The 24,964-nt window shown below is 38.7% G+C and overlaps 1 protein-coding gene across 1 annotated transcript in view; it reads left to right on the forward strand.

Annotated features, from left to right (window-relative positions):
* The first annotated feature begins 5,927 nt into the window (after positions 1–5,927).
* Positions 5,928–24,964, forward strand: part of LOC132131216 (coiled-coil domain-containing protein 71-like) — a 31,896-nt gene continuing 12,859 nt past the window's right edge. Inside the window, exon 1 of the mRNA XM_059543227.1 lies at positions 5,928–6,052. The gene's annotated coding sequence lies outside the window, so the exon portion shown is untranslated. The remainder of the gene's footprint in view (positions 6,053–24,964) is intronic.

Here is a 24,964-nt window from a genome sequence, read left to right on the forward strand (position 1 = left end):
GGAAGTTTCAGTCTGTTTGAGTGGTGTTGCACAGCAACAATAACACAACCAATGCTGTAAGTTTTAATATTAAAAAGCTTTGTACAATGGCCGCTCGCATCAAGATTCACCATTAATAGAACAGCTTGCATGGCCTTTTAAGACTGACAGCATATTTTTGTTAGCTAGCATTTGTCATTGTGGTTTTATTGATAATTTATTCAGGATATGTGATACTGCCACCAATCTAAAAGTAATGTCTGCCAATAATGTGCATGTGTTTGTGTGCTAGTTCTATTTAGGGCCTTGGGTTGTTTCTTCTTCTTCTTCTACTTCAAACTGAATTGCATTTTTGAGGACCTAAACATGCTCCAATCCTCAGAAAACTTTGCAAAAATTTACATCTGATATAGGTTTCAGAACTAGGTGTGGCAAAATGGCTCAATAGCCGTACACACGTGTAACAGACCATTACCTACAAAAAAGTATATTGGTACAAAATCCAAAACCTACCTTTTTTTGAATTTCCTGTACAATTTTTGTGTAGTTTTTGCCATTTCCATGCCTCATACATTGACGAACTCTTATATTTTTAATCGGATCTTCTTCAGATTTGGTGAGGGTCATCATAACACCTTTGTGACGTTAAACTGCGAAGATCTTGAGTTTTCGTCAAGGGGACATGTCCCTGGCACCTGACAAAATTTGATGTTTCACCATGAAACAGTTAAGTTGCTGTAACTCGGCAAGCAATGTCCGATCTGCCCCAAACTTCACATGTTTGATAGGTGTTCTGTTCTGAACAAACACTCATGCCCAAATTCAGTTATAGTCATCATAGTGCCAGCTGCTGGCAACAGGAAGTGACATGTTTAACACTGTTATGGACTCCTAGAAACATATTAAAAAGTGTCAACAAGTGTTAAATAGGCTGTCAACGTGCTAGAAACATATTAAAACATAGCAAACTTAGCTAAGTGCTAAAGCATGCTATTAATGTATGAAACAGAACATTAATGCAACTCGTGCATACAATGTCCAGTCTACTTCAAACTTCACAAGTTTGATTAGAGTCCTGCCCTAAAGGTATCTACATGCTCATATTTGGTTATAGTTATAACGCCACCTACTGGCAGCAGGAAGTAACTTATACACTATTAGCAACACAGTAAAATTGCACAGTAAACACAGTAAAAATGTCATTGTGTGCTAAACATACTATAAATATTCTCAAACATGCTAGCAACACTTACTAAGTGCTAAAGCATAGTATTAATGCTATGAAACAGGAAGTTGTTGTAACTCATGCATACAATGCCCAATCTACCTCAAACGTCACATGTTTTATAAGTGTCCTGGCCTGAACACATCTAAATGCCAGTGTTCAATTATGCCAGTGTTCAAATATCTTGTTTCACACTAACTTAAACATGCAATGTCTGATCTGCACTAAACTTCACATGTTTAATAAGAGTCCTGGGCATAACAGATCTTAAGGCCAATATTTCAGTTATAATCATACCGCCACCTGCTGGCAACAGGAAATTACTTGTTTTAAACTAGCTTAAACATGCAATGTCCGATCTGCCCCAAACTTCACGTTTGATAAAGAGTCCTGGGCTGAATTACATCTAGGTACATGCCAATATTCAGTTATAATCATAGCGCCACCTATTGGGAGTAGGGAATTTGGCACAAATATTTACCATTTTATAAGCATATTTTCCAACGTTCACTGTTCTCCTATGGCCACCGGGTGGCGGTGAGCCCAGGTGCAAGGGCTCTTTCATCGCTTCATGCAGCTTTAATTTGGTTTCCCTTTCATACATCACTTCGATGCTGCGGTGACGTCACCAGCTATGGGAACACCCCTCGGTGTGACGAATGTCTGAAGCCCTATACCATCTCGCCAATCCTATTGGCCAAATAGCGCTGGAATATTCTCCACATCGCTCGCTCTCCCCTACCCTGGTGCAGAATAAAAGTTTTATTAAGCCTTTCGTCTTCTCTAATGAGGATTTTCAGTCCACACCGGAGGCATGTAGTGCCATCTCCTTCGGTTGTGGACGCTATGATGACGACGTTTTATCCACCGCGGCCTCGGGGTCTGAGGACTTCGCGGCCGAAACTGGCCCTCTCCCTCCTAGCGGACAGGAGAGGCGTGTTTCCCCCTCCTACAGCGAGCTGTTGGATGTGGTTTCTCGCGCGGTGGGTAAATTGGGACTGGATTGGGAGGTTGAGAAGGCCGAGGCCCAACCTTCATCTAAGCTGGACAACCGTTTTCTAGCTAGTCGGACACCTGCACAGCCCCGAAGGCCTTTACCTTTTTTCTCGGACCTCCACCAAGAGGTTTCGAGGTCCTGGAAACAGCCGTTCTCGGCGAGGATTACTAACGCTGCGGCTGCGGATTTCGCCACCATTTCCGATATGGCGAACCATGGCTAAGCAGCAATGCCTCCGGTGGAAGAGACTCTCGCCGAACACCTCGCGCCTAATTCGGCCCCCTTCTTCCCTCTTAGGCGTGTCGATTCACGTCCAGCCTAGTTGGGAAATCCTACATGGCCGCTGGCCAGGCGGCTGCTTCGCTCCACTCTATGGTGGTCCTTCAGGCCTACCAAGCGGAGCTATTAAAGGAACTAGATGAAGGGGAGGGTATCACACCCAAGGCAGTGAAGGAATTACGGCGAGCAACAGATTTGGCGCTACGCGCTACCAAACATACTGCTTGAGCAGTGGACCGTTCCATGGCTGGGTTGATTACGGTTGAGCGCCACCTCTGGCTTAATCTCACCGACATCAAAGAAAAGGATAAATCTTTCCTCATGGATGCCCCTGTATCTAAGGACTGTTTGTTCGGAGAGGCTGTCACTTTGGTGGTGGAAAAATTCGGGGCAGCAAAACAGCAATCAGCCGCTTTCCGCCAGCTGATTCCTCGCAGACCCAGGGAGGTTGAACGCCCGGCAGGCACCCGCGCGTTCTCGCTCGACCTCCTCTCACCGCCAGCGAGTTGCCTTTTGGGAAGAGCCTTCACCTATGGCGCCCCCTCGTAAGGATTGGGGCCCTAAGGTTTTTCCACCGGCTCACCAACGTCAGCGCAAGAGGTTAAACCTGAGTTCGACGGCTAATGCCTCTTGTTCTCGGGCCCCGAATAGCAGCTCCTGATGTTCTCGCTGCTTGCCAGGGACTGTGCCCTCCACTAGAGAGCGCTGTTGGACCACTTTTGCACATCCAACACTCTCACTGCAGTCCCCATGCTCAAACACTGACTGTCTCGCCGCAAACAGCGCCTCGAGCAGCATTGGATCGAGCTGTTACGCCAAACGTTCCCTCAGACACTCTGCGCAATCCAGCTTTCAGAATTAGAGGGACGATTCAAGGGTCTTCCTTCAGGACCGTTTTTCGGATGGAGTGACGCCAGCCACTCTAAAGGTTTACGTGGCAGCCATTTCGGCTTACCATATATAGACGGTGCCTCAGTGGGCCGTCATCCACTGGTTTCTCGTTTCATACAGGGTGCACGATGGCTGAGGCCTTTCCGCCCCGTGCGAGTTCCTTCATGGGATTTATCCATTGTGTTGCAAGGTTTATCAGGGCATCCGTTTGAGCCCTTGGAAACTGTACCGGATAAAATCCTGACTCTGAAGACGGTTCTTCTTATGGCTTTATCCTCTGTTACAAAACAGCCCATGTCCCATTGGCTGGTGGAAGCAATATCTTTAGCCTATGAGGCGCGCGTACTTGCTTCACCCTTAGGAGTTAAAGCTCATTCCACGAGAGCAGTGGCTTCTTCTCGAGCTTTTCTCAGTGGATCTTCTATGGATGATATCTGTGCTGCGGCAGGTTGGTCCTCACTGAGCACTTTTATCAAGTCTTACATTCTGGATGTGAGGATGGCCCTTGGCTTCCGGGTTTTCTGCGCTTGAGCAGATGCTTCCTTGGATCCCAGCTATCAGGTACGTCAGGCGTTATGGTATAGCGTTCCCATAGCCGGTGACGTCACCGCAGCATCGAAGTGACCTATGAAAGGGAACATCTCGGTTACGTATGTAACCATGGTTCCCTGAATAGGGAATGAGATGCTGCGGTCCTGGCCGTGCCATACCTTGATAGCATTCTTCTTCTTCAGTTCATGAAATCTGAGCAAAATAGCGCGCGGCACCCAGGTATATGATGTGTGCGCATGCGTAAGGGTGGTGCCAGGCGCTATTTGGCCAATAGGATTGGGAGATGGTATAGGGCTTCAGAAATCCGTCACACCGAGGGGTGTTCCCATAGCCGGTGACGAGATGGTTTAATATATTGTGTCTATATGCCATAGCAGTTTGTTTTTCTGAAGAAAATGTAATTGGTGTTTGCTTGTGTAAAAGCCACTGGTATTATACTAGGCTGGATGCCATGGCATTGCAATGTGGTTGTTTTTAGCACATTACTATGCAGTTGCTAGGGTGCTCTGGATGGTTGCTATGTGCATGCTCACTAACCTCAGTAAAAATAGCCCATCACCAAGGCTCTATGATATTCTGGTCTCTGGATAAAGCTTGAGTTCCCCATTCAGTACAAATCTTAGATTTTTGTCCATTTCTGGCCTAAGACTGATCAATTTAAAAAAAAAAAAAGAAAGAAAGAAAAAAAGTCAGATCACCTCAACAATTCACATGATTGGAATTATTCATTTTAATGTTATGCACTTCACCAAAGATGTCTTTCTGCCATTGCTGGGCACCATTGCTTGCAACAAAGCTAACACCACCAAGGTTTAGCTACAACTAAACAACAGACCTGAGCAAAGAAAGCTAATGCTAATGTTCTAATGCTTCTTTAGATAAACAGTATAATTTTCACTAAAATTCAACAAATGCTGTAATATTAAAGATTAAAAAAATTTTTTTTTTGTGCATTCATGTCTTTTGTTCATTTGTGTATAATATTTACGCTTTTTTAAATTGCAGAACGTTGTCCTTATTTTTTGTGTTAGACTGTTATTGACCCATCCACCAAAACATTAAATGGCCACCATCAGGGGACTGGGACGATGTCCCTCCAAACCAAAATAAACAAGGGAAAAACATTAGAAGAAAGCATATGGAGGCTATGATCATCTATCTTATAAAGCCATTAGTGGTTAGCAACAGTATTGCATGAGCTAGATGAAGGCATATTGAGTTTACTACAAGGTGTCAAATGTTACCAGTAAAATCAGTGTCAAGAAAAAAATTTACTCAAAAATTTCATTCTAAACTTTGGGATAATCCATCTTGAAATGTCCAACTTTTGACTACGAAGATGTTTCCATTATCTGTAAGGAAACAACATAGCAATGCTGTCTTTAGCATTGCATTTCATTATCATCAAAAAAAAAATCTCCTAGCAACCAAACTGTTAAGGATCAGCAATGCAATGTAGTTTGGAAGTTTGATGCATTTTATTTCCTTAAAAGTGAATTGTCATCACCTCTCTGAGAGACGCCATGCTAACATAATGTCATACAGCCACACCTCTGTGAAATCTGTGAAAAACGAATTTGGAAGTTCAACTTCAAGTGGTGTTCTTTTGTATTTTTTCTAGTACAAAGTTGGACATTCCAACATTCCCATCATTATTGTCGAGCATGTTCTTCAGTCCCATTTTTGGGGGTTGGGCTCTTGATTGCCCATCCCCCACCACTAATCTGCAAATCCTGTAGGAACTAATCACCCTTTTGTAATATTTTTATTAAACATATATGTATATACATTTGTTATATTTATACCAAGTTTTTTTATGACGATTCTTGACTGCATTACTATTAATATTAAACATTAAATGTTTAATAATTTAATGGTCCGTGGTCAGTTTTTCCTTCCATGTTACATACATATTTCTGAACCATTGTCCACAACAAAATTAAATTATTATTTTGCGCTTAATAAACAATTTTTAACCTTAGCTAGCTATTTTCGCGATAGCTCCGCCCCTTCTTCCAGTCAGCCACTCCGAGACTCTCGCCCTCTGAGGCTTTGAGAGCCATTTTTGTTTCATGGCAGGGAGCTCAGCAGCTCTCATTTCAATGCTCTCATAAGGGACTCGGTTAAAGGTAAGACGTTATTTAAAAATTATGTATTTATTTGGAGGAGGAAGCGCGTGTTACAGTTGTATGACATTTACTTAAAGCAGGCTCGCCATAAAGTCTCCGTATATGGCTTATGCTCAACTACATTTTAGCCTGGCTTTTTGCGTATTAGTTTTTTCTCAAGTAGACACCCAAAGTGGGGCAGAAAAACGTCTGTTGTTTTTTAATCGTTTTTATCCGGTCCAGTTGCGAGGTACTGTTCAACCTCTAAGTATCAGACGAATGTTTATCTCTCCTTTTCGCCAGCTGAACGTTGCTCTATTGTATTGTGTTGCATCGCCATTTGAAATGTTATTGAATATCATTCGAAATTATTGACGTTTACTGCTACAAAACTCTTATTTCGCCGTATCAGTTGGCTTCTTACATATCATTCGATCTATTTAACGCTTTGGTTGCTAAGGAAGATTAATATAGCGTGTAAAGACCGGATCTGTATTTTCGTATGCGCTTGGTTACGTCAAACCTCGTGCAGTATCGCAGTTAAGGGGCGCTGCGCGCGCGATCTAGCTACTAGAAAGAGGTGTCTGTATTCATGTATTTGTTGTGAATTTAAATACAAACATGGGTATAAAGTAAAGATTTCATTACAAATAATCATCAAAACAAAAGACATGCCTATTTTTCAGTTAGATTGCGTAAAATTGTCAGAATTGGCTAGACTTTACTTGGACGGGCGAATTACTTTTCAACTAAATAAAATAAATTTTGTATATAAACTAGAAATTCGCAATAATTTATGTTTTTAGATGGAATTAGCTTCCAGTATTAACTATCATATCAAGATGTTTGTTAAAGAACATGTTAAAATTATGCGTTCTACTTATTCAGAATAATAGTCCGCACATTTTTGAAAAACACCTACTTCTCTAAATTGTAAATGTCATAAAGTGCTCTTTCATGTCTTTTTAAGAGACTATTCACACTAGGACTGCACGATGAATCGCATGCGTTTATCATGCGCATCTTGTCAGTAATAGGGCTGTCACTTTTGTGAAAAGCCATTTTCGATTTTTAAGACATAAGTGTTCATTGAATCGATTGTAAAATCGATTTTCCATGTCTAAAAAAAAGACGTTTCCTTTTTCAACGTCAAATAATGGATGACCGTAAAGAGAGTGCTGGAAACGCACAAGTCAGCAATAATTCTTATTTATTGGCATAAGGTTTCGTGCAGAATAACAAACAGCAACAGGAGTGCAACATTCTCGAAAAAATATATATGCAGAGGGGACAGCGGCCATAAAAGAAAAACATCACTGCAGGCTTCAACCCTGCTGCATTTATGATTTAGGCAATTCAAAAATCTCCAAGATTATTTAGAATAATGATTCAATCCATTTCAAACAACTGTTCAAAAAATTAAACTTTAAATGGACTTGAGAACAGGCCATGTTTGTTTTTTTACTGAACGTAACCGACACTTAGGCTAGGCGGCACTAGGCTGGCATAATGAAATGCGCAAAAAGGCTTGGGCCATTACAAATGTATTGGACAGGAAAACAAGTCGATCAACATTTTCCAATTCCAGAGCAGAGCATTTTTTATTCACTGTATGTCCAGCTGTTGAGAAGACGCACTCCGACCGCACTGATGTCCCAGGGACACTCAGGTACAGCTGCACAAGGTGGGGGTATTACTGGCAATTTTCCACCACAAAACCCTGTCGCTGTCAGCTTGCAATGGTCCTTTTCATAACTCAGAATCTCCTGTAACCATATGCACCAATGAGGCAAATTCACGTCTACCGCACTGCGAGACCTCCAGACGCGTGTAAACGCGTCTTTACATTGACTTAACATTGAAATCATTCGCGCCAGACGCTCTATTCGTGTTTGGTGTTAACGCAGCATAAGAGGTCGCTTTTGACGTCACTGGGTCTTATAGGCGCGTAAAATTGCTGGTATTTTCTGTCTAGCTTTCGCAACGCATACTGCACTTTCGAAATTCTTTATTTTCTTTTTCTGCTTGTTTGTGAGTTTTGTTACATCTATATTTTTTATTGTTTAATTCTTTTAAAATTAATAGTGTACATATTTGGTTAAAATCGATTCCCTATTTTCCTTTTTCAATCGATTTTCGAACTAAAAGTGACAGCCCTAGTCCGTAAAGCCAGTTCTGTATTAGCGATACGCTGGTAATGAACGCAATATTGTGTAGTTTGTCAGTGACTTTGTTGTAAATGCCGCTCCATCTGAAAGCTTGTGCTGAAGATTTAGCCTACTACTAATCACAGAACCGGCTTTACTGACGAGATGTGCATGATAAACGCATGCGATTTATCGTGCAGCTCTAATTCACACAGTATTTGTTATTGTGTTCTATCTGTATGATTGTATATTGTCACAATGTAAAGGTTTGCTATGTTGCCATTTGCAAAACATTTCGCACCATTAGCACTGCAAGTTGCTAGATGTTTAGAAAAGCAACATGGCAGCTCAATGTCATTTTTAAGACAAAGGACTGTTCTCATGAATTTGGGGGTGGGTAAAATATGGACTCTTTACATTACAGTGATCGGCATGAAATGAAACTTCACATAAATTTACCTGAAATAAATTTTTTTTAGGGCTGCAACTAACGATTATTTTGATAATCGATTAATCTGCCGATTATTTTTACGATTAATCGGTTTATGTACTAATATTTTAGTTTTTTCCATTCCCCCCCCCCCCAAGTAAATTATTAATAAAGGGTCTTTATCCTTCAGCATAGATTTTTAAGAGATTTTAACCATTTTGCATTGTCATATCCTCAACAAAAATATACCTGGAGTTGTTTTATTATGTGTTAGTGATCCTTTGTCGAACTCTTCTGCAATCAGAACACTGACCCTACTCTAGCAAATTTCACAAGGAGATTTCAAATAATGTTTTCACCATGGCAGTCCTTAGAGCTCCTAAAGTAGTTTAACATCCCGAACAAAGCTTAAGGAATCTTTCAGAACATATTTTCACGAAGAATAAGGATAAAACAGAATAAGATTGCAGTGCGTTGTATTTTATTATTTACTGGGAAACAGTTTTATAGCTTATGCTGTGAAATTGTAAACAATCCTTCGAAAAAAGTGCCAATGGCATGAAACCTGAATGGAACTCACAATTTAAAGTAAAATCCATCAGAAGGTTGTCCAGAAATCCAATCGGACACACAAAAAACCTGCTGTGTGAAAAAGAGCAGTGAATAGTGCATTTCAAATATCTTTAAACATTTACCTCTCTCATTCATTCATAATTAGGCTGCACGACTGAATTATGAACTGGTAAACAACAAACTGGTCACAGAACATGTTTGTAAAGCTTTAACTGTTAAAAAGCAATGTTATCAGCTTTTACAACTAAACATTTGCAAACAACATTGTACTGGAGAATCTGCACGAATAAAAGTCTTAGGGGCCGTTCACATATCGCGCCTAAAAACGCGTGGAAAACGCTAGGCGCACCGCTTTCTCCTTCTTTCCAAAGCGCTCGTGCAGTTGCGCCCCTGAGGCGTCTGCCTTTGCTAAGCAACCATGACGTGCTCTCTCCTCGAAGATGCGGAAATTTCAGCAAAGGATAAATGGATTTGCAGCTCTAAGAAGTAAGTAGCTCTGCTACTAAATTTATTTCAAAATGGAAATCCATATACAGCTATGATCAGCTGTTCCTTCATCTTGGCTGAGCTTTTAACGTTGTTACGGGAAAGGATGAAGCTGATTATTTAGTTCTTGTCACATCACCCGCGGTGCGCTTGCCGCATTCTGAAAAGTTGAGATGTTTTTAACTCTGCGGTGCGTACGCGCCTGGAAAAACGGGTGCGTCGCGACCACGTTGCTTCCATTATGAGCGCGCATACTGCGTGCCTAAATTGGAAATAACGAACTTGAGCGCGCAAAAGTGAACGATATGTGAACGTCCCCTTAAACAGTTCAGTAGTGCAGAGTTTACAGGTTAATCTTCTTTTTTGAAGGCTCAAAGTAAAGTACTCCCACATCCCGCTGAATGCTGCAGAGACGCTGTTCAGGAAGCACGTGACATAAAACGAGGCCAGCTATTGGCTATTCGCTACTTCTCCTGTTGTACTGGCTGAGTAAATCCTCCGGTGGCTCATTACTGCCACACTTTGGTCACCGCAGATTTGAAATATGCACGAAATGAGCCGCTTACGGCAAACAAGTTATTTAGCAATGAATCGGTGACTAAATTAGTTGAAAACTATTTTAATAATTGATTTTAATCGATTAAATCGATTCGTTGTTTCAGCTCTAATTTTTTTTGTCTATTTTCTAAATGTAATTAATCTTGCTGTGAACAATTCATCAAGGACTGTTTAACCCTTGTGCATTGCTCAAATTCACTACCCTTTCGTTATTTTCGGGATGAAAACATCCACTTAATTAAACTGCTGTAAAAATGTATCAGATTCATATTTTTTTTTTTGCATAAATCTGTTAATCAATTTCAGTCCTGATCAAAACTACCAAATGTTTTTTTAAAAATCCAAGATTTTAACTCTTTAATTGGCAAGTTCATAAATGATGTCACTGATTTGGGGGAAAAACACACAAAATGACTTATTTTCAATATAAAAGTAATTGTGGCTGGATTTTTTTCTCTCTCTCTCTCTCTCTCTCTCTCTCTCTCACTCACACACACTATAATTTGCTGTTATACTCCATATAACTCTATATACAAGCCAGAAACTAAGCCTTTTTTTGCACAGGCCTATCTAAAGGGTTAATGGTCCCACCTAGTGATCAACTGTAAAAATAACAAATGTTACCTCTTCCCAAAAGGGAAAACCACAAACAATCAAGAATGCATGATTATATGGTGTCATGGCTTTGCAATCAAAAATTGTCGTTATAATGGAAGTCAATGGGTCAAAATAAGATTTGTCACCAAAAATCATTCCATTAGCTCAAACACAGCACAACTTTACCCCCTAGTGGACGAAAACGTCCCCAACAACGCATGAGGGTTAATTTTTTTTAAACTTTTTTTTTTTTTCTGCCAATAAAATCATAGACTTCTCCTGACTTAGGCCATCCTTAAAAATATTTTTAGCAGTAACAGTAATTTAAAAAAAAAAAAGGTAGGTCGGTCTATATATATTTTTTCAAGTTTCAATGTAAAAAAAAAAGTAAATTTTTGTGATGGTGATGACGTCGGTATGAAATTAAACAAATTAGCATATCGTGACGTGACTGACTGGGTCTTCAACCCGTGCTTCGGGCACATCATTGCAAATCTCATTTTGATGCAGGCTATATAGACCACAAACAAATTTAAATCTTTGTCAAAAACATGTTTATTGCATGAATTTCAGGTGAGAAAAAGAGGTACTGTTTTACTTGCATCCACCGCTACGTATCAATGCAACCTACAAATGAGAACGTTTACTTTGCTTTCTTGGGTTGTCACTTTTGTGAAAAAAATCCTGTTTGATTTGAGTGACGAGTGTTCATTGAATCGATTGTAAAATCGATTTTGCATGTATAAAATTTATACGGCAAATAACACCAAATATAGGTAAATTCACGGACAACAGGCAGGAGGAATGTAAAGATTCAATATATTGGTAAAGACCAATATTTCTGATGATTTATTGGCGTGAAGTTACGTGCAAAATGACAAACAGGAGTTCAACATTTTCGCAAAAACAATAAGCAGAGTGGACTGCCATAATGCAAAACATTTACTGCAGGCTTCAACATGGCTGTGTTTACGATTAAATTTCAACAACAACAAAAAAATCTCATAGGCGATTTTTCTTAGGCTATCAAAAAAATATTTTTTCGAATATTCGTCGAATTTAAAATAAAAATCCACATTCGAATGCGCATATGAATTTTATGGGTGCATTAAGGAAGCTGCCTTATGAGCCCAGGTACGTGTTCCATTCCATCTCGCCACGCACAGCTGTGTCTACACAACTTTCAAAGGCGGACGAGCTCGACACGCAGTATCTGCTTTCTCATCTTTCACCTTGTGTACACGCACGAGATGCGATGACAATATATGTGTCATTGCATTATAAGGTTATGTTAGCCTATCCAGTTGAAGCCACTTAAAAAAAAAAATTAATGTGGAGAAGATCTTGTTTACATCAAACCTGAAACCAAGCCGTGCATCTCATGTTTTTAAATGAAAAAATGTGACGTGACATTCAGCCAAGTATGGTGACCCATACTCAGAATTTGTGCTCTGCATTTAACCCATCCGAAGTGCACACACACAGAGCAGTGATAACACACACTGTGAACACACACCCGGAGCAGTGGGCAGCCATTTATGCTGCGGCGCCCGGGGAGCAGTTGGGGGTTCAGTGCCTTGCTCCAGGGCACCTAAGTCGTGGTATTGAAGGTGGAGAGAGAACTGTACATGCACTCCCCCAACCCACAACTCCTGCCGACCCAAGACTCGAACTCACAACCTTTCGATTGCCAGTCCGACTCTCTAACCATTAGGCCACGACTGTATCCTGTGTGACTGGTTTTCCTCCCTTTTTATTTAACAATGCATGCATACTAGGGCTGTCGCGGTTAAGAAATTTCCCCTGCGGTTATTATGGGTGGCTCAATAGCGCAATATGCGGTATTACCGCCATTTTTTTTTTTTTTTTTTTACATACCTAATTTATCCTGATTTTGCTGCATACAAAGCTCTATCGTTGAGTTATGTAGCATATATTGTTGCTTTTTTTAACTGACAGAGACGTTTTAAAACATTTTTATTTATTGTTAAATGCCAAACAGCAACAAGAACATGCGTTTTCCAATAATTTTTTTTTTTTTAAGAAATCAAGTTCTAACATGTATTACATGTATGTGCGCGCGACTTTGGACAGCAGTGGAAATCTAGACTGATTATCGCGTCACCACTGGCCCACCAGGACAGTGGATTCGCGCTGGAGTCGATGCACTCCTCATGCAGATAGCGTGTGTGAGCTCGTTATCTGCTCACGCTTTCTTGGGTATGGGCACTGACGCAGAGGTTGTCCGTGACTTCAGCAGGTATGCCTGTTACTTTCACGGCTGTATTTTACAGATTTCGCAAAGGCTTCAGCTACTCCTAACTGTCGGCCGGTCACAGCTGTTCTTTTGGGGGCAGCTGCGCTGGATGACAGGGGACGCTCTAAAACGCTTAACATGGCTTAATGTACTAAGACAGTGATATTAACAGACCAAACTCACTAAAAATCATACTAATAAAGTATACTATCTATAAAAAATCAGATGAGCCCTGAATATGAATGCAACTCGTTTAATAACACGTTAAGCCTTTTCCTCCCATAGAAAACCGTTATAAGAAAACGCTTAATGTGGCTTAATGTACTAAGACAGTGATTTTTAAAAACCAAACTCACTAAACATTATACTAATAAAGTAGTATACAATGTACAAAAAACAAAACAAAAAAACAGATGATCCCCGAATATGAATGCAAGTAGTTTAATAACACGTTAAGCCTTATGATGGTTTTCTATGAGAGGAAAAGGCTTAATGTGTTATTAAACGCGTTGAATTCATATTCAGGGATCATCTGATTTTTTGTAGATAATATACTTTATTAATATGATGTTTAGTGAGTTTGGTCTGTTAATATCACTGTATTGGTACATTAAACCACGTTAAGCGTTTTTCCCGTTAAGCGTTTTAGAATGTCCCGATGACCTCAAATTAGATGTATTGCAGTGTCACACGAACATTTTTTGCAGCACATTTTGCATATCGGCTCATCTATATTCGCTGGCTCGTCCTTTTCATTGGGTTGAAAGCCAAAATGTTCCCAAACTGGCAACGTGACATTAGGTTTTGGGACGAAATCGAGCGCCTCCCATCGTTTCAGCCGGCCTATTCAAAACTAGCGAAGCACCATAAAGCTACAACGGCTCACGAGAAAATTACAGTCGTGACCATATTGTATCATTAATATAATTTATTTAACATTGAATGCACAGTGACAAATTGAAAAAAAAAAACAATAAGGCCACAGCCTCATAAAAAAAAAAAAAAAACTGAACACTGCGGTTGCCGCGGTTTCTGCGGTTGCTATCTTTCCTCTGCGGTTTGCTTGTCAATAGCGCGGTATTACAATTTTGCGGTTATCGCGACAGCCCTAATGCATACATAATGCTGTTTTGTTTATAGTTCTTTAAGCAACTTAATTAATAATAATTGGTTCATAAACATTATTTTAAATATTGTTTTTTTCACAGTCATGTATTCTAATGCTTTGAATAAACATGCAGTAATATTTTGCTCGATGCGCTATCTTGAGTTGAAATACAATTCGAATTTTGATCATATTTAAGTAAAAAATTTGAATTTAGTTTTTCAGCTATTTTGACAGCCCTAGGCGATTCAAGCCCGAAACTGTATGAGACTGAATACCGGCTGAATTCACATTTCTGTTGTAAAAAGAGAAACATTGTGTAGAAGTATTATTTGCTGTTATGCGTGTTTGTCCGAAGCTGCAGTTGCTGTGTGACGCCTGTTAAAAAAAAAAAAAAACCTGGACGCGCTCCGAGAGAAGGTCGTTAAAATCATTTTCTTATTTTCGTTTTCAAAACTTGTGTTGGTTGATTCGTGCAATAGATTTTCGAACATAAAGTGACAGTCGACACGGTCACGGTTTTAGACTAGAGAGGAGAAGGGATGGGAAAAGATCTGGGACCAGATTTTCCAGAACTTTGTGCCAAGTTAAAGCGGTGTCGAGCTGTTTTAATGAATTTTTTTTTATGTATTATGGTGCCCGAACCCGTATGACTCTGAACAGTGATCATTTGTATGTAGGCCAAGGCAATTTATATTTTTACAATACTTACTTAAATATAATTAATAGTATTTTATTGCGTTCGTATTAGTTGTTTGAAGAGTAAAAAAATAATTGGTCGGTCTTAACGCAAATTTACAATCGGCAAGTCGGTCGGACTAAAAGCAAAAAAAAATAATAATTGAGTCGGTGCTAAATTGACAGGGTCGGTCGGGTTACGGCAAACAAGAATATTTTTAAGGATGGCCTTATGTTAAACTTCAAAACGTTTAGTGTGGCTTAACCCCGCCCCTTTCTTACAATTTATCGCAAAGTCTGATTCACACCTGCATTCTTCCAATCAACAATAGATAGAGCCACGTCCCCATCCAACATTTATTCTTTTTTGAAAATGTCCCTCAGTGTGCCACACTATACGAAAAATCTGTCACTACTTATAAATCGATGAATAAAAATCCTTTAAACTTATGTGTTGCACTTAAATTTTTCAAATGCAGGAGTGCATTAAGTGTGAGCAACTCTAAACATCTGATTATTTTCTTAAAACTACATTTTCTAGACGTTACAGATGATAAATACTCTAAAATGATGAAAACACATCAAATAAAATGACGAGACATACAGCCAAGTATGGTGACCTATACTCAGAATTCATGCTCTGCAATTAACCCATCCAAAGTGCACACACACAGCAGTGAACACACACACCATGAACACACACCCGGAGCAGTGGGCAGCCATTTATGCTGCGGCGCCTGGGGAGAAGTTTAGGGTTCGGTGCCTTGCTCAATGGCACCTCAGTTGTGGTATTGTCGTCCCGAGACTCAAACCCACAACCTTAAGGTTAGGAGTCAAACTCTCTAAACACTAGGCCACGACTTCCCCTGTCTTTGCAATGTAAATGCACAGGAAACGTTTAATCCTGTAAGCATGCATATATTGCCACATCTATTAGTGTGCAATGTAAGTTTAGCAACGTTCAATGTATGTTAAAGCACTTTTATCGCAAAATCATTACATTCTATTACGTAAGTTGTTTCTGTGCTACATTTGCAAATACAGTGGATTCACTTTTGTTTTAAGGCAAGAAATATACTTTATGTAGATGTAAATGTTTGGCCATTGTGAGTATGTGATTCTGTTGAAAACTTAACGGGTGCTGTTGTTTTGATGTTGCAGTAAAAAAAACTCCATACTAAACGGTACTTTTGAAATTTGAACGATAATATTTTTTTTCAGGCAACTAGCAATTTTCAACTTGCTCAGCATGTTTCTTTTGGATCAGTTGTTCCAACCTGACAATAATTGACTCATTAGAAAATTGAGGCCATCCTTAAAAATATTTTGGTTTGCAGTAACAGTAATTTAAAAAAAAAAAAAAGGGTCGGTAGGTCGGTCTATTTTTTTTCCAAGTTTCAATGTAAAAAAAAAAAGTACTTTTTTGTGATGGTGATGACGTCGGTATGAATTTAAACAAATTAGCATATCGTGACGTCACTGACTGGGTATTCAACCCGTGCCTTCGGGCGCATCATTGCAAACCTCATTTTGATGCAGGCTATATAGACCACAAACAAATTTAAATCTTTGTCAAAAACATGTTTATTGCATGAATTTCAGGTGAGAAAAAAAATGAGGTACTGTTTTACTTGCATCCACCGCTACGTATCAATGCAACCTACAAATGAGAGAACGTTTACTTTGCTTTCTTGGGTTGTCACTTTTGTGAAAAAAAATCCTGTTTGATTTGAGTGACGAGTGTTCATTGAATCGATTGTAAAATCGATTTTGCATGTCTAAAGTTTTATACGGCAAATAACACCAAATATAGGTAAATCCACGGACAACAGGCAGGAGGAATGTAAAGATTCAATATATTGGTAAAGACCAATATTTCTGATGATTTATTGGCGTGAAGTTACGTGCAAAATGACAAACAGGAGTGCAACATTTTCGAAAAAAAAATAAGCAGAGTGGACTGCCATAATGCAAAACATTTACTGCAGGCTTCAACATGGCTGTGTTTACGATTAAATTTCAACAACAACAAAAAAATCGCATAGGCGATTTTCTTAGGCTATCAAAAAAAATATTTTTTCGAATATTCGTCGAATTTAAAATAAAAATCCACATTCGAATGCGCATATGAATTTTAGGTGTGCATTAAAGAAGCTGCCTTATGAGCCCCGGTACGTGTTCCATTCCATCTCGCCACGCGCACAGCTGTGTCTACACAACTTTCAAAGGCGGACGAGCTCGACACGCAGTATCTGCTTTCTCATCTTTCACCTCGTGTACGTGCACCAGATGCGATGACAATATATGTGTCATTGCATTATAAGGTTATGTTAGCCTATCCAGTTGAAGCCACTTAAAAAAAAAATCAATGTGGAGAAGATCTTGTTTACATCAAAACTGAAACCAAGCCGTTCACACAGAACGCATATTTCGCGCATCTCATGTTTTTAAACAAAAAAATTTATCCTGTGGGTCCGTGTATATTTTGGTCATTTGATTTTCTATTTATAAATAAATAAAGATAAATGAGAAACGGTTTGATTTTCGTTTTTTCGTTTTGTTTAAGAAACGGAAAACGAAAATTTAGCTGGATTTTTCGTATTTTTGTTTGTGGGTAAAAAATGAGATTATGCTTTAATGTTTGTTTGAATGTGTGGGCGGCGCTGAAACGCCCCTTTCATCCTTCTGTACTGCACCGACAAGAGGCAACTGCAAGCTCAGTTCATTTTCCGGAGAGAAGCGGCAGACAGCAGAGCTTATTAATCCTGCGGATTCTTTGCTAGTGGTACATTTATTTATTTATTTATTTATCTATCTTTGAACAAACAGAAATTAATTTATTCAATGACATTTGAATTTTACTGTAGGCCTATGATCTACAACGGCATGAAATATGCGGATTTTTAGCCTACTAATTTTATTCTATGCCTATTTAAGAAAAACCTCACAGGTAGCCTAACATGTTTTCATTTGCTATTACAAACAACAGCAACTGAAGCTTTATCTTGTAGAGTCTGTAGTCTGCTGCACTTCTCCGATCGGCGGATCCCGATCCACACCTTCTATCCCGATAACAGGGGAAAGAGCTTCAGCTCCGTCAGTTTGGATCGTGAGACGCCCTAAATAACATGAAAACCTTACAAAACTCAACAGGATGTGCTTTCTGCCATCTCGGTCTACATTAACTTCTTTCTGAAACGTCAGAAATGAACCAGGCTCATGCATCAGACGAACCATGTCTAGCTGGACATGTCTACTTTTAAAATAATCCATTTAAATAGAAAAATAATAATAATAATTTTATATTTAGGCCTATGTAATTCAAATGAAACCAACTAGAGGTGCAGTGTTTCCGTCTGAAATCATTATCTATGATGTCACACCATCACTATATTCATACGGTCATCTACAGAATTCTTGAATTCAGTTCATAATTCTAAGTAGCCTATAGCCTATAATTAAAACATTTAAAGTAGACAAATTATGGGGAAAACTTAACTTAATTTAATATAAATTTTATTATAAATTTGGGGTTGGGTTTTTCCCATTTTATTTTTTTTTATGAATGGTCTAGAATAAAATAAGTAGGCAAAAAATTAGTAGTAGGCCTATATTTTATTCCATGTCGTTGTAGATCACAGGCTAAAGTTAAATTCAAATGGCGTTTTATGAATAAAGTTGTCAAGTCTGCTTTGTCAATAACATGCAGCAGCTGGAAAATATTATTTTATTTTTTATTTTATTATTAATTTAATTAATTAATTATTATTATTATTTTATCTTGCAAGCACCACTAGCAAAGAATCCGCAGGATTAATAAGCTCTGCTGTCTGCCGCTTCTCTCCGGAAAATGAACTGAGCTTGCAGTTGCCTCTTGTCGGTGCAGTACAGAAGGATGAAAGGGGCGTTTCAGCGCCGCCCACACATTCAAACAAATATTAAAGCATAATCTCATTTTTTACCCACAAACAAAAATACGAAAAATCCAGCTACATTTTCGTTTTGCGTTTCTTAAACAAAACGAAAAAACGAAAATCAAACCGTTTCTCATTTATCTTTATTTATTTTTAAATAGAAAATCAAATGACCAAAATATACACGGACCCCTGTGTGACTGGTTTTCCGCCCTTTTTATTTAACAATGCATGCATACATGGTGCTGTTTTGTTTATAGTTCTTTAAGCAACTTAATTAATAATAATTGGTTCATAAACATTATTTTAAATATTATGTTTTTTTCACAGTCATATATTCTAATGCTTTGAATAAACATGCAGTAATATTTTGCTCGATGCGCTATCTTGAGCCTCAGAAGAGAAGCAAAAAGCTTTTCTTCACCCTAACTGAAATTATGCATTTAAAATTCGAATACAATTCGAATTTTGATCATATTTAAGTAAAAAATTTGAATTTAGTTTTTTCAGCTATTTTGACACCCCTCGGCGATTCAAGCCCGAAACTGTATGAGACTGAATACCAGCTGAATTCACATTTCTGTTGTAAAAAGAGAAACATTGTGCAGAAGTATTATTTGCTGTTATGCGTGTTTGTCCGAAGCTGCAGTTGCTGTGTGACGCCTGTTCAAAAAAAAAACAAAAAAAAAACCTGGACGCGCTCCGAGAAAAGATCGTTAAAATCATTTTCTTATTTTCGTTTTCGAAACTTGTGTTGGTTGATTCGTGCTTGATTCGTGCAATAGATTTTCGAACATAAAGTGACAGTCGACACGGTCACGGTTTTAGACTAGAGAGGAGAAGGGATGGGAAAAGATCTGGGCACAGTTTTTCCAGAACTTTGTGCCAAGTTAAAGCGGTGTCGAGCTGTTTTAATGAATTTTTTTAGATGTATTATGGTGCCCGAACCCGTATGACTTTGAACAGTGATCGCGAACATTTAGTTTACTGCAGCCATAGCCATCATTACCAAGCGCGAAACGTTGACTCTGACAGTGAGTGAGAGTATGAGACGAAGCGAACGCACAGGCCACAGTGTGACATCAGTGTAAACACAGATGACGTCAAGGGTTTTTTTTTAATTAAAGAAGATAGCCTTAATTTGTATGTAGGCCAAGGCAATTTATATATTTACAATACTTACTTAAATATAATTAATAGTATTTAATTGCGTTTGTATTAGTTTTTTGAAGAGTAAAAAAATAATTGGTCTGTCTTAACGCAAATTTACAATCGGCAAGTCGGTCGGACTAAAAGCAAAAAAAAAAAAAAAAATTGAGTCGGTGCTAAATTGACAGGTTCAGTCGTGTTACGGCAAACAAGAATATTTTTAAGGATGGCCTGAGTGTAAAATTTGTTAGCACTGTAGCACACTCTTGGTGTTAACTCTTGGTGTAAATCTTTCAGATGTAGCTAGTGATTCATTTCACATTCGGTGTAAACTGTCCCCAAATGGTTGAATGAAAGGTGTTTTCGCACCAAGAGTGAAACGGTCCTATTTGGTCAATGTATTGAAAATGTATCATGGTTTAAAAGATTGGTTGGTTGTAGGGATGTAGACTCAATTCATTATTTAATTCGATTTACGATTTTGATTTCACGATTCGATTTCCACAGGTTTTTTTTTTTTTTTACAAAATGACTTTGAAGACATTTTGCAGTACATAAAAAGGGTGTAATTTCATTAGGCTATTGCTGCACGTTTCTTTGTAAAATTGAAATGCAACAAAACTAAAGTTTTAATTTTAATACAAACCCTAAGTCAAGCATCGGGTTCTACACTAATGGCATCTTCTTTTGATGATGGTTGTCATGATTCAGAGTGTCTTCAGAATCGAGTGTCTCATAAGTCTTGTAAGGCCCATTCAAACCAAGAATGAAACACAAAGATGAATCAATCTTTTCTTTTGGCGCTTTTCCACTACACAGTACCAGCTCAACTCGACTTACCTTTGTTTGGTTTTCCACTGTGTAAAAGTTGTACCTGTACCTTCTTCCAGATACTTTTTTCGTATCCCCTCTGGCGAGCTGAGGCAATACCTAAAATCTGACGTGAAAACACGACAGACTGCTGATTGGTCAGAGAGAATCATCACTATTCACTGCGTCATCATTGCACGTGCCAGACGGAGTATCCTGAATAACCACACCATTTTTTAAATAGTTTGGACAGAGATTGCGTGATATACCCTCCTTTACTATTGTGGCAACTTGGAAGAATACGCTGTGGTCAAACGAGGAGGTGTTTCATCCATACACTCGATTTCCTCCATTGTCCTGTGTGTGTGGGTAGCGGGTGTGTATTGCGTAGAAGATTACGTCACGGCAGTTTCCTGCAGCGTCGCTATGACGACCAGGTACTATTGTGGAGGTACTATCTGTAATGGAAAACGGAGCAAAAAGCGAGTCGAGTCGAATTGAGTTGAGCTGTTACCGGTAATGGAAAAGCGATATAGGAGTACTGTTGGTCATGGTTTTGCCACCCTAGTGACCAAGTGACGCCAAGTTGTTGATTATTTTTTTTTCCTTTATTGCTATGATATTAAAGTAATTTCAGTGATGTAGGTGGTGTTTTTTTTTTTTTTTTTACATTTTATTGAGTATCATATCCCAAAATCATTCCTTAGCCTTTATGATTTGAATCATCAATCATCATGGACTTCATAAATTTACACAGGAAGCAATGCGGCTTGGAATATTAAAACTTGTTTTCATAGACAGTATCTGGTGTGTTTTACCTTACTACACTGGCAGATCTTTTCACTTTAAGTTGTTTATGCTCGAAACAAATAAAAAATCTGCCAGTTCTTGTAAGAAAAAGTGTACTTGTATTAAAGGCACATTCTCTGAAAATGTCATCTACATTGTTTTTCTCTGCTAAAAATTTCATTGATTTGCTCTCAAGAAGCCTAGACAGAGATATGTCGACTGAGTGTGTGGACCAACATCTGTCCTTCCTTGAGACCACTCATATATTTGTAAAAATATATTGGTTTGCCATCAGTTGTACAAAGATGAAAGTGATATCTTTGTTGTAGTATCCTTTCAACGTTTAAGGGTATTTCTCATGACCGGCGTCAACAATGATCAATGCACTGAATCAATGCCCACACCATGGGTAAAAGATCAGCTTCAGTGTTACCCTCATAATGCGTTGTTTATCGATTGAGCCTTGCAAAGTGGTGCTCAAAATGGTGGAAGCTGTGGTGGCCAGAACCTAACTGTAAAAAATACAGATGTAATATTTTAGATGTTACCTAGGTGAACTTAAATTTACAGTAAAAACTTGTTTTTCATTAACTGGTGTAATATACTAACCTAATAAAGTTTAAAAAATCTGTTTTTGTACCTGACACCATGTCTGCACCAGACATGACAAAGTGGACATTGCAAATCATTTGTACATTTATTTGATTTGTTAGTTCAAGGCATCAGTGGTGTCCAGTGTAGACACAGTGTTATAATATACAGTGTTAAGCTAGAAAGGTAAGGGTCCACTGAACGACATCTCATAGAGCATGTTTTGTCCAACGAAGCAATAACATTGTAATATGGATGATAATTCCTTTGTTTACATTTCAGTTCTTCAGAGACAGTATTGTTTGTGTCCATTATGGAATAACTCAAACTCAGAAAACTGCATCTTGGTAGTAAAAAACAGCATGGTTTTGTTTCATACAGTGTCACAAACACAATGAGACTATCCATACACAAAAAAAACCTAAGATAAGCGGAATATAGTTTGTTTGAATTCTTACGCTCTCTCGTGACAGCTCGTGACATGCGCTGTGACGCACCTGTCATCTGATGGAGGTGTAACTTAGCGATCTGGCGCATTTGTATGATTACCATCATCATGTTAACACATGATAATTGACTATATGAGCAGAAATCAGTGTAAATGCTCGATTTCTAGCAATCTCAGCATGTACTGTAATTGGCATACATAGTTAAGTCTTTTTTATTTTTCTTATTTATTTTTATTACTAAAATTATTATTGTATTTTTCTAGTGCTCAAATCATGTCTAAGATTTTGTCCAGTGTTTTATAATTGAAAAACTATGCAGTGGAATGTTTAATGACTAAAATAGTTTATACAGTTGGTAAATATTTTGTATATTTAATTTAATTTATATTTGGGGGGGCTAGACATAGTATCAGAAAAATGGTTGCAGGAATCTCATTTTTCATGGTATCTTCTTCAGATTTGAAATATAAACTCATGAGACATGTGTTTTTTGCAGTCCATTACTTTTCTAGATTTCTCCAGGACTGATTTCATGTATTTTTATATCAAATAAAAAGAAATTTAGTGTGGTAAAAACTTTAAGGCACTTTAGTGTCTAACTTTTTGAGCATTATCAACTCTGGATGATGAAAAGTAAAGCCCAAAAGGTCTTCTTTCCAAAGACACCAAAATTATTTGCGTAACACACTGAAGTAAGGAACTTTTTTTAAGTTAGGTAGAGCACTTTCAGCTGTGAGTCCCATAATGGGGGATGCTGGTTAACAGGTTAAACTCAAAACCATCAAATGTGAAAGGTTTTATGGGAATGTCAATTCACGGTTGTTCATGGTAAATAATAAGAGGACTTGTTCTTTTTCACAAAATTCACAAAATCTGTGAATTAGGGATACACCGAATGTTTGGCAAACAAAATTATTTGTATATATCATTATTTGAATAAACAAAAAGACAGAATAAATTGTACCGAACAATAGGGTTGGGTATCGATTTTTTTTTTTTTTAATGATACCGGTACCATACTGATATTTTTAACATGCTACAGGTAGGCCTGGGACGGTTACCGCATTACCGCAATACCGCGGTCACGTGACGCCTACCGCGGGTCTAAACCTGTAACCGTCATCACCGCACAAAAAAAAAAAAAAACCTTGGCCTGCACATCTGAATACCTTCGGCAGAAGTCAAATGAGCCATTTTAATCTAGATTAATTCCAAGATTACAGTGAGATTAATCTAGATTAAAAATGTATCTATGCACCTCTAATAGGCTAATAGCATTCCATTTGTATTGACTATTAGGCCTAGAGTACCTGTGTAATGTCTTGTAGCCTATATATTGAATTTCATTTAATTTTACTAAAGCATAAAATACAGGCGGATGACTCATGAGAAAGCCAAAAAAGCAGGACCTCAGTTTTTAATTGCACGTGCTTATTCTGCTTAACACAATTCTCTCACGTGGTTGCGCAGCCGACAATTGAGCATTTAAGCTACTATTCCATCGAAACATGGCAGAGAGGGCTAACTTGGTGGCAAAGCCAAATGTCACGTCGCCAATATGGGCACATTTTGGCTTTGAACCTGATGAAAAAGGACTTCCAGGCAATTTTAATGAGCCCATTTGTAGAATTTGCTACAAAAAGATTCCGGTATCACGTTCAAATACGTCCAACCTGAGGACGCATCTTCGAATCCATCATCCGGCAACATTTGCTGCCCTTGAGAGCACCACAAGTGCTTCGTCTGAAGATCGGCCCACAACCTCAGGCCAGGGACGACAGCTGTGCATCGCAGACTCGTTTGCTAAAGGGACTAAGTACCAACGCGACAGCCATCAGTGGCGAACCCTGACGGATAGTGTGACTCGTCTCCTAATGGAGGAAAAGTTGCCATTTAACTTAGTCGAGAAGCCAGCCTTTAAGGCGATGCTACAGGCCTTCGACAAACAATATGTCCCCCCTGACAGAAAATACTTTTCAAAAAAGGCAGTACCAGAGAAGTATATGAAAATGAAGGACAGTTTGGCACGCGAGTTAAAGGACGCTGACCATTTTTCTATCACAACAGATATGTGGTCAAGCGTTAATATGATGCCCTATATGAGCGTGACAATTCATTACCTGAACACCAACTGGGAGCTGAAGTCAAGGTGTTTGGAGACATCCTTTATGCCAGAAAGTCACACTAGTGATAACCTCTCCGAGGCTCTGCGATCGGCTCTTGAAGAATGGTCTCTGGATGAGAAGAGCTTGTGTCACTAGTGATAACGGAGCAAACATTGTGGCTGCGGTGAGAAAACTTGGATGGGGATGGCTACCATGCTTCGGCCACAACCTCCATTTAGCCGTCACTAACTCCATGAATGCAGAAAAAGAACGCACTGCCCGGGCCATGGGTTTG

This window comes from Carassius carassius, chromosome 48 (assembly GCF_963082965.1).
Source record: "Carassius carassius chromosome 48, fCarCar2.1, whole genome shotgun sequence".
NCBI classification, from domain to species: Eukaryota; Metazoa; Chordata; class Actinopteri; order Cypriniformes; family Cyprinidae; genus Carassius; species Carassius carassius.